The 11,440-nt window shown below is 34.6% G+C and overlaps 1 long non-coding RNA gene across 1 annotated transcript; it reads left to right on the top strand.

Annotated features, from left to right (window-relative positions):
• The first annotated feature begins 284 nt into the window (after positions 1–284).
• Positions 285–9,510, top strand: LOC131825872 (uncharacterized). Its single transcript, XR_009351350.1, has 3 exons — positions 285–390; positions 7,665–7,761; positions 9,376–9,510. It is a non-coding gene; the product is annotated as an uncharacterized LOC131825872 (long non-coding RNA).
• The last annotated feature ends 1,930 nt before the right edge of the window (positions 9,511–11,440 follow it).

Below are 11,440 nucleotides of genomic sequence, written 5' to 3'. Positions count from 1 at the left end.
GCAGGCTCCCTGCTGAGCAAAGAACCTGATTTGGGCTCCATCCCAGGATCCCCGAGATCATGACCCAAGCGGAAGGCGGAGGCTTTAACCCACTGAGCCACCCAGGATCCCCTTCCCAAAGCTTTCTTAGCCCAAACGGCCCCCCTGTAAATCTAAGAGATGTATGCCTTGTCCCTTAGGCTATGCTTAGTAAAACACAGAGATTAGCATATCTTTCCAGTAAACAGATCCTCCCAGTTTCCATAAGACCCCTTGATGCACCTTTCAGTGCTTGAGAAACAGTGATAAGGATTTGTGATTATCCTGAAGTACCGATGAAATCCGGTGCAAAGAAGAGCAAGAGTTTCTGTCTCTGAGACTGCCTTGCCTTTTCCAATCTTTCACAGCGAGGTTTGTAGTAATCTTTCAACCCTGGGTTCAGGGATTGCTAGCCATTCCAGACAGTCAGAGAACATGCTTTATATAACTCTAGTCCTTCATATATGTTGATATCTGTTCTGTTGCTCAGAATATGGTTTATTTTTTTATAAAAATTACATTTGCATTTGAAAAGAACATTCTTTTATATTTATGTGGGATTTTCTATAAGGGCTAATAGGTCAAATGGTTCATAAGAATGCTCAAATCACTATTCTTACTGATTTTCTGTGTAATCATTTTAATCTTAATTATTGTGAGAGGGTTTTTGAAGTATTGTAATTGCAGATTTATTTTTCTTTGCAGTTCTATCAGTTTTTGCCTTGTGTGCTTTGAAGCTCTGTTACTAAGAGTGTAAGCATTCAGGACTGTTAAATCCTCTTAAAGAATGTAACTCTTTATCATGAAATTACCTTATTTACCCTTGCTATTTCTCGCTTTGAAATATTAAATTGATAATAATGTAACCACTCTGGGCCTTTTTAAATTAATATTAGCATGGAGCATCTCTTATCCATCTTTTAAATTGTAACCTATTTTTCTTATATATAAGAGTGTTTCTTGTTGGCAAACTTCAGTGGTGAATTGTTTTATATTCAATCTGATAATCTCTCTAATTTGAAATATTTAGACCACTTTCTTTAAACATTTTTGATTGATGCTGTTAGGTTTTAATCTATCATTTACTATTTGTTTTCTGTTTATGCTATCTGCTCTTTGTCCCCCCACATTTTTATTTTCTGTCCTATTATAGATTAATTGCATGCTCTTATGATTCTTATCTCCTTTGTTAAATTATTACCTATAATTCTTTCATTTTTTTTAATGTTAGTAGCTGTTTTAAGATGTACAATATGTAGATTTAACCAATCATAGTGTGTTCTCAAATGTTGTCAAACCACTTAATGTATAGTAGTAAAATCTTACAATAGTGTATCACTTTCTTCCCTCGTAATCCTTACTCTGTTACTAAGTGTTTTAGTTGTACATACATTATAAACCACTCACAATATTATGATTTTGTTTTCAGGGCACCTGGGTGACTCAGTCAGTTAAGAGTCCAATTCTTGATATCAGCTCAGGTCTCAATCTCAGGGTCATGAGTTCAAGCCCCACATTGGGCTTCACCGTGAGTATGGAGCCTCCTTAAAAAAAAATTTAAAAAGCAATTTTTAAAAATTTATTTATTTGACAGAGAGAAATCACAAGTAGTCGGAGAGGCAGGCAGAGAGAGAGAGAGAGAGGGAAGCAGGCTCCCTGCCGAGCAGAGAGCCCGATGCGGGACTCGATCCCAGGACCCTGAGATCATGACCTGAGCCGAAGGCAGCGGCTTAACCCACTGAGCCACCAGGCGCCCAAAAGCAATTGTATTTTAAAGAGATTTATACAAAATTTTGAAGTACTTATATATTTATCCACATTGTTGCCACTTTCAAAAGGTGCTTGTCATTTCTTTGTGTAGATTCAGATTTCCACCTAGTATTATTGTCCAAATTGGCAATGAAGAAGTCAAACTCTCTCTCTTCGCAGATGACATGATTCTTTATATGGAAAACCCAAAAGACTCCACCCCCAAACTACTAGAACTCATATAGCAACTCAGTAATGTGGCAAGATACAAGGTCAATGTACAGAAATCAGTGGCTTTCTTATACACTAACAATGAAAATACAGAAAGGGAAATTAGAGAATTTATTCCATTTACTATAGCACCAAGAACCATAAGATATCTGGGAATAAACCTAACCAAAGCATAAAGGATCTGTACTTGAGGAACTACAGAACACTCATGAAAGAAATTGAAGAAGACACAAAAAAATGGAAGACCATTCCATGCTCTTGGATCGGAAGAATAAACATTGTTAAAATGTCTATACTGCCTAGAGCAATCTATACTTTTAATGCCATTCCGATCAAAATCCCACTGGTATTTTTCAAAGAGCTGGAGCAAATAATCCAAAAATGTGTAGGGAATTAGAAGAGACCCCAAATTGCTAAGGAAATGTTGAAAAACAAAAATAAAACTGGCAGCATCACGTTACCTGATTTCATGCTTTATTACAAAGCTGTGATCACCAAGACAGCATGGTACTGGCATAAAAACAGACACAGAGACCAGTGGAACAGAGTAGAGAGCCCAGATATGGACCCTCAACTCTACGGTCAAATAATCTTCGACAAAACAGGAAAAAATATACAGCGGGGAAAAAAGACAGTCTCTTCAATAAATGGTGCTGGGAAAACTGGACAGCTATATGTAGAAGAATGAAACTCGACCATTCTCTTACACCATAGACAAAGATAAACTCGAAATGGATAAGACCTCAACGTGAGACAAGAATCCATCAGAATCCTAGAGGAAAACATAGGCAGTAACCTCCTTGATATCAGCCACAGCAACTTCTTTCAAGATATGTCTCCAAAGGCAAAGAAAACAAAAGCAAAAATAAACTTTTGGGACTTCATCAAAATCAAAAGCTTCTGCACAGCAAAGGAAACAGTCAAGAAAACAAAGAGGCAACCCACGGAATGGGAGAACATATTTGCAAATGACAGTACAAACAAAAGATTGATATATAGGATATAAAAGGATCTATAAAGAACTCCTCAAACTCAACACACACAAAACAGATAATCGTATCAAAAAATGAGCAGAAGATATGAACAGACACTTCTCCGATGAAGACATACAAATGGCTATCAGACACATGAAAAAATGTTCATCGTCACTAGCCATCAGGGAGATTCAAATCAAAACCATATTGATATACCACCTTACACCAGTTAGAATGGACAAAATTAGCAAGACAGGAAACAATATGTGTTGGAGGGGATGTGGAGAAAGGGGAACCCTCTTCCACTGTTGGTGGAAATGCAAGTTGGTACAGCCACTTTGGAGAACAGTGTGGAGATTCCTTAGGAAATTAAAAATAGAGCTTCCCTATGATCCTGCAATTGCACTTCTGGGTATTTACCCCAAAGATACAGATGTAGTGAAAAGAAGGGCCATCTGTACCCCAATGTTTATAGCAGCAATGGCCACGGTCGCCAAACTGTGGAAAGAACCAAGATGCCCTTCAACGGACAAATGGATAAGGAAGATGTGGTCCATATACACTATGGAGTATTATGCCTCCATCAGAAAGGATGAATACCCAACTTTTGTAACAACATGGAAGGAACTGGAAGAGATTATGCGGAGTGAAATAAGTCAAGCAGAGAAAGTCAATTATCATAGGGTTTCACCTATTTGTGGAGCATAACAAATAACATGGAGGACATGTGGAGATGGAGAAGAGAAGAGAGTTGGGCGAAGTTGGAGGGGGAGATGAACCATGAGAGACTATGGACTCTGAAACAGACAGGGTTTTGGAGGAGAAAGGGGTGCGGGGTTGGGTAAGCCCGGTTGTGGGTATTATGGAGGGACGTATTGCATGGAGCACTGGGTGTGGTACATAAAGAATGAATTCTGGAACACTGAAAATAAATTTAAAAAATAAAAAATTTAAAAAAGAATACACATTTTTGTGAATTAAATATTTCCAGTTGTTGCATATTTAACAGGGAAAACTAACATAATTCATTGCAACTTAGTATAATGATTTCCATTGTATTATACAAGATGCAATGGAAAGAGAGAAAAAATGTATTTTATCTTCCTGAGGAAGATAGGACCAAGTACACACAAAAGCAACTCTTAGGAAAGATAGTCACTGATTTTGAGGAGATTAAGGATCTGTAGGGTTAAGGTATTAGAAGACAGATCATTATTAATACTGAATTTGTTGAAGAGAATGTCAGATAAAAGAAACTAATTTTTTTTAGGCAGGAAAAATAAATACAGGAATCAAGGAGTATTTTTAAGGTGTGATTTAAGAAATGTCACAAGTAGTGCAAAAATAATTCCTAATACAAAGAGTTACATAGTTCAAAGAGTATATATGTGTAAATGTGAATAGCTTTGACTTCTGTTGAGTCATTATAGAGATACAGTGACAGGCAAGGTGAAATCTAAATAATGAAAAGAAAAACCAAACTAAAAAAATGATACTGTTTGAGTGCAGAAAAATCTTTTATCTTAAAACTTTTTTTTAATACCTGACAATTGACCCATGCACACATTATGACAATAATATAAAGCTGTCTTCCTTACCAGCTGCTGAAGATCTTTTTGCTCTTTTTACATATAAGAGGTCAAGGGCAGCAAAACTGCTAGAAAATAATAGCCAGTGAGGAATAAGTTTAAAGATTGCTATTAAATTATACAAGGTATGTTTAATCAAATGTAAAACATTTTTGCAATGTTTTCCTCTTTCTGGGAAGAGTATCATAAATGATGCAAATGAATAAATTAACATATCCAATCTAGCATAAATAACCATATAGTGACTTATTGTGGTGAGGACTGGCAGGAAAAAGTCAAAATATTTTTTCTTAAAATAATTATAAACTCTGAAAAATATAGTTGAGTATTCACAACATGAAAAATGTTAAAAGTAAAGAAAATTATTCCCCCTCTCTTTCTCTCTGTCAGAATTGAAAGATTCTTCTCTCAGCACAGAGTTCAAAGTTAGAATAATGTTAATCTTAGAGCTAGAATTGGTCAGAAAAGTGGCTACTTCATTATACCTCTCTGTACACTATATAAGCTTTCTCATAGTACCCTTGTTTCAGATTTCTAAATCTGCTAGTTAGATCCTATTCATTATTTACCATTTACTTTATTTTTCTAATTATAATTTTTTGTACATAATGACAAGATTTCGCTGTCTTTCTAGTTTTTCTTTTTAATTTGGTGGGCACTTTTAATCATATTGATGGTTTATCTCATTCTCTCTTTCATTCCTTTCTCCATGTGTCTTTCCTCCCTTTAACACAAATGTTAGACATTGTCCATGGTTTCCTGCTCTCAAGTCTCTTCTGTCTCCTTTATTTGGACACCATATTGTTTTTCTCAAATTTACCTAACTCTTCAAACAAATTGTCACTTTTGAGCCATGATTTATGTAAAATATTATGCCCAGATTTATGAGTTTTTATTTTTTTTAATATATTTTATTTATTTGACAGAGATGACAAGTAGGCAGAGAGGCAGGCAGAGAGAGAGGAGGAAGCAGGCTCCCCACTGAGCAGAGAGCCCGACGCGGGGCTCCATCCCAGGACCCTGGGATCATGACCCGAGCCGAAGGCAGAGGCTTTAACCCACTGAGCCACCCAGGCGCCCCCAGATTTATGAGTTTTAAGAATTGTATAAACTTGGGTAACTAAATATAACTCCAGGAAAGTCAGAGATAATTTCACCCCATAAACTAACCTTATGCTGTTCCTAGTCATTTTAACACCACTGAGAGGTGATCAAGAAGTATTCTAAAACTGTATGTTAGTTATGCGTGTTCTTAGCTTTCATAAAAATAGAGTCAAATAGCATATGCTTTTTTGTGTCTGGATTCTTTCACTAGTATTATATTTTTGAGATTTATTCTTGTTGTTGACATTATTAGTACTTTGTTCACATTTATTCCTGAGGAATGTGTTGTTTTGTGAATATATCATAATTTGTTATCCATTTAACACTTGATGGATATTTGGGTTGTTTCAAGTTTTAGCTATTATCACTGAAGCTGCTATCAATATTCTTATATAAGTCCTTGTATAAACATATATGTTCATTTATCTTAGGTAAATACTAAGTAGTTGAATTGCTGGATCATAGGTTATATTTATGTTTAACTTCCTGAGAAAATTTCAAATAGTTCTCAAAGCAGTTGCATCATTTTATACTCACACCATTGAAGAATAAGAGGAGATTCAATTGCTTCACAAATTTGTCAAGATTTAGATTATAATTTTTTAAATGTTAGTCATCCTACAAAGTGTAAAGTGATCTTTCATTGTGAGTTTAATTTGTGTTTTCCCAAAGATTAATGGTGTAAACACCTTTATGTGTATTTATTGACCATTTTGTATCTTTTGTGAAATGAAAATTAAAGTCCTTTGAACATTTTTTAAAAGTTCAAATCACAGGGGTGCCTGGGTGGCTCAGTGGGTTAAGCCTCTGCCTTCGGCTCAGGCCATCATCCCAGGTCCCGGGATCGAGCCCCGCATCGGGCTCTCTGCTCTGTGAAGGAACCTGCTTCCCCACTGTCTGTCTCTGCCTGCCTCTCTGCCTACTTGTGATCTCTGTCTGTCAAATAAATACATAAAATCTTAAAAAAAAGATTTAATGTATTTATTTGACAGATCACAAGTAGGCAGAGAGGCAAGCAGAGAGAGAGGAGGAAGCAGGCACCCTGCTGAGCAGAGAGCTTGATGTGGGGCTCCATCCCAGGACCCTGAGATCATAACCTGGGCTGAAGGCAGAGGCTTAACCCACTGAGCCACTCAGGCACCCCAGTCAATAAATCTTTAACAAAATATTTAACAAAAAAAAAACGTTCAAATCACAATAAAAAAATATCACCTCACACTTGTTAGGATGTCCATTATCAAAAAGATGAGAGATGACAAATGTTGGTAAGGATGTTGGAAAAAGGGAGCCCTTGTACAATGTGGATGTGAATATAAATTGGAAACTATGATAAATATGATTAATCATATTTATCAGTGTTATGGCAAATATAACATAGAAAGCATTGCAGAAATCCTTCAAAAAAATGGAACTACCATATGATACACCAATCGCACATTTGGGCTTGAATCTAAAGGAAACAAAATTTCTATTTCTTCTTTTTTTTTTTTTAAAGATTTACTTATTTATTTATTTGACAGAGAGAAATCACAAGTAGATGGAGAGGCAGGCAGAGAGAGAGAGAGGGAAGCAGGCTCCCCGCCGAGCAGAGAGCCCGATGCGGGACTCGATCCCAGGACCCTGAGATCATGACCTAAGCCGAAGGCAGTGGCTTAACCCACTGAGCCACCCAGGTGCCCCACAAAATTTCTATTTCTAAGAGATATCTGTACTCTTATATTCACTGCAGTATTATTTACAATAGCCAAGATATTGAAAATACTTAAGTGTCCATTGATGGATGAACGGATAAAGAAAATGTGATACACACATACACACAATTGAATATTTTTCTGCTGTAAAAAAGAAATTCTGCCATTTAGAATCACACAGATTGGACTTGGAGGATAGTACGTTATGTATAATAGTTAAGCACAGAAAGAAAAATACTGTATAATCTCACTTACGCATGGAATTGAAAAAAGTCCATTCCTTTCAAGAATTTTCAATTCCTTTTCAGAATGGCTGTGAGGTGGTATGGGGGAATTGAATACTGGTCAAAGAACTTTCAGTTATGAAACGAGTATGTTCTGGGGATCCTCAGTATGGTGACTAGAGTAAGTAATACTGTATTACATATTTAAAATATGCTACAGCGTAGATCCTAAGTGTTCTCCCTAAGTCCCAAAAAGGAAGGTAAATATGTGAAGCAATGGTCATGTTAGTTAGCTTGACTGCAATAATTATTTCACAATGTGTACATATATCAGATCATTGCACATCTTAAATATCTTGTTTTTTCAACTATACCTCAATAAAGCTAGAAAATAAAGAATATATAAGAACTCTTGTATTTATGATCGCAAACCTTAAGCAGTACTATAAACAACTAGTACTTCCATGTGACAAATTATGTGTTTTATGCATTTTCACCAAAATATTAAATCAAGTTATACATTTTATGCATTTCTACAAAATATAACATAAGTGAATTTCTACAATATATTCAAAATATAATATTTGTTTCAAGGGTACAGGTCTGTGAATCATCAGGCTTACACAATGCACAGCACTCACCATAGCACATACCCTCACCAATGTCCATCACCCAGCCACCCCCTCCCTCCCACCTTCCTCCCCTCCAGCAACCCTCAGTTTGTTTCCTGAGATTAAGAGTCTCTCATGGTTTGTCTCCCTCTCTGGTTTCATCTTGTTTCACAAAATTCTTATATTATGTGAGATAATGAGAACTTTGACAACAAAATATTTAATGCATGCTATCATTTCAAAGAATATTTAAGATTAGGTGTTACACAAGAAAATCTGAAATGTTCTAAAGTCTTACAGGTCTTAAATAAAACTGAGTGAGTTTTTTTCTCACTCAATTTCTCACTCAACTTTTTTTCAATTTAAAAGTAATCCTAAAACTTTATTTGACATTACCAATAACAGTTTGTGAAGCTGAAAAAAAATTTCTAAAAAGTCAAAAATTGAGATTTTTTTTTAAATCAAGCATATTAGAGAAAAGTCTAAATTATCTTTGCATCTTCCCTATAGGAAAAATTGCAAAACCTGTCCTTTGAGACTGCAGTCAAACTGTTTGCACTTAGAAAATATTTGGGAAAAAGTATTATATAAATATGCCAAGAAGATAATTCATGATGAGTCTATACAGTGTTTCCTGGGTTTTGTGATGTTTGTAATATTTATCTGCATTTTGAAATTTATTATTTATTTTATTTCTATTTTCATTCTGAATAAATATATCCATTCACACTTAAAAAAATAAAAAAGAAATTTCTGCCTGCCCCAAGTTCTTAAGGCTATTTATCTATAATTTCTAGTAGAATCTTTATGATTCCAGCTTTTACATTAGGTCTAAAATCCATCTAAAATTAACTTTAATAGGGTGAAATAGGGGTCCATTTGTTTTTCATAGAAAATCTCATTTCATAGAAATCAATTTTTCAAGCACCATTTGTTAAAGCAAACAGACAAAAAACAAAACTCTTCTTTTCTAGTTGAAATAACTTCATACATTGACAAAATATGTGTGTGTGTATTTTACACATATTTTCTGGGCTCTATTAAGTTGATCTTTATCTCTATATCAATTTTACATGTCATGATTATAGTAGCTTTATAAAATGCTTCAATATCAAGATTTGTAAATCCTCCAAATTTTTAATTCTTTATATGATCTTTTTTTTCTGCTTCTTTTTAATCTCCAGGTGGTGCTTCTTATTGACTGATCTCAAGCCAAAGTCAGAACAAAAGAAACACTTAATTCACTTAATTCAGACAATGATGTTGGTCTAATGGGTTATAGACCAGAGTGGAGAAGATCAGAAAAAAGATGTGAAGAGGTAAATAGAGGATATCCAGCATGAATTACCTTTGCGATTTTTGTGTTAGCCATTTAAAAACCGTTATTCTCATAAATAAACTGGTCTCATTTTTTACTCTAAGAATCCAAGGATTTTGTAACATATGATAAACTCAACCATCCTACAACTCCATAGTTCTAAAAATACAGATGTGTCTCAATTTATACATGTTTTTATTTCAATTTATACATATATAGTCATTTCGGGTGTTTGTTCAATCATATTTAAAATAGAGGGGAAGCTTTATAAAGCCAACTTAAGAACTTAGCTTCTTATTTTTATTTAGTGATTCCTCAATATATATTTGATATATGTACTCAATACATTCAAATAACAATAACAGATATGTTTTATTAAGAAATGTCTTTGTATAAGGCACATGGTATAACATTTATAGTTAATTTTCTTGTTTAATTCTCATAATACCTATAAGAGAATTATTTTCATAACTAATTTCTTGATGAGAAAACTGAAATTAAACTGATTAAGTATATTCACAAGCATCATATAATGAGTAGTTGTACTTGGATTCAAGTACTGGGCTTTCTGACTTAAAAGCCTTCTCTCGTTGCCTTTTTCTGCCTTGATAAAAGAACAAGAAACAACACAAATTTAAAGACTGTCTTTATTGTTAGAATCCAGGGGGAAAAAATGAAGATAAAATAATTCACATTTTCAATTCCAATATGAAGGTCAACCTAAGTGTTCCTTTAGGCAACTTGCCCAGAGTCTACTATTTCTTCTCTGTAACTGGATCTTTCACTCATTTGGCACCTCTCTCATATTGAATGATGAATCCACCTTCAACATTTCTGTTTGTGAAAGAGAGAGGGAAAGAGAGTATTGAGCTTCAAGCCTTTCATTTAGTTATAGTTACTGAAATATTTGCAGGGATAAAGGTGGCAAATCTGTACTCAGAAAAGGGTTGCTTGGTGTTCAAAATGGTACCATCTATGTGAGGATAAGAGCATGCTATTTACAAATCTCTCTTAAGACTAACGCATATGATGTTTTAAGAATTCCTGTCACCTTAAAACCAAAATGCTTATACCTGTTTTCTATCTACTACTGCATTAGAAGTGACAAAAAATTAAACAGCACGAATCTAGCTTCGACTGACTAGGCATTGTTATGTACAGATGGATAGAAGCCAGCCCTTTCTATATTAGTTAACGTTATATGACCTTATTGATCTACTTAATGGTGCACAATATTTCTTCTATTTGCTGAGAAGAATCTGCGTGTGTGTGTGTGTGTGTGTGTGTGTGAAAATTAGAAATAAAAGGTAAGATAACAGGGTAGATAATGAATTGGAGAAAAAAAGAGACAACAGTCCCCTTTTTTGGATCTGTAATCACAGAGCAAGGAGAAGGAGAGGGGCCTTTCATTATCTTTACAGTAAAGTCTCTAATAGTTATCATCTTAAACTGACATCAAAGTTAATGTCTCAAACCAGTCAAAAGACCCAATGCCAACAAATAGGCACATAGATGTCATTAACGAATTCTCTGTCATGGGAAATGTTCTAGAATTGAGATAATTTTGAAATATATTATTTGTATCGTACCAAAGTAGAGTTTTAATGGAATTCACTCAGAGATCCCTTACAACTCTGTTATTTTATGATCTTAAGAGTTGTAAGGGTTAATAAGTAATTCCATGTATACAACTATGAATTTATGATGCTGAGAGAAATTTCTGACCATCACTAAAACAATGGTGTAAACAGCATATTCCTGGTCTTTGTATTGCAATTCACAAAAGAAATAACGTTTTAGAATTGTGATATTTAAAAATCATTATATTAAGCAATCCATCTTACAAATGAGAAAACAGAGACTCAGAGAAGTGAATTGACTTATTAACGTTCTCAGAGCTACCTAGTCATAGACTTAGTCATTAAACCATG

The sequence above is a fragment of the Mustela lutreola genome, chromosome 2 (genome assembly GCF_030435805.1).
Source record: "Mustela lutreola isolate mMusLut2 chromosome 2, mMusLut2.pri, whole genome shotgun sequence".
NCBI classification, from domain to species: domain Eukaryota; kingdom Metazoa; phylum Chordata; class Mammalia; order Carnivora; family Mustelidae; genus Mustela; species Mustela lutreola.
The sequence above is the reverse complement of the archived record's forward strand: the minus strand, read 5'-3'. Positions and strand labels throughout refer to the sequence as shown.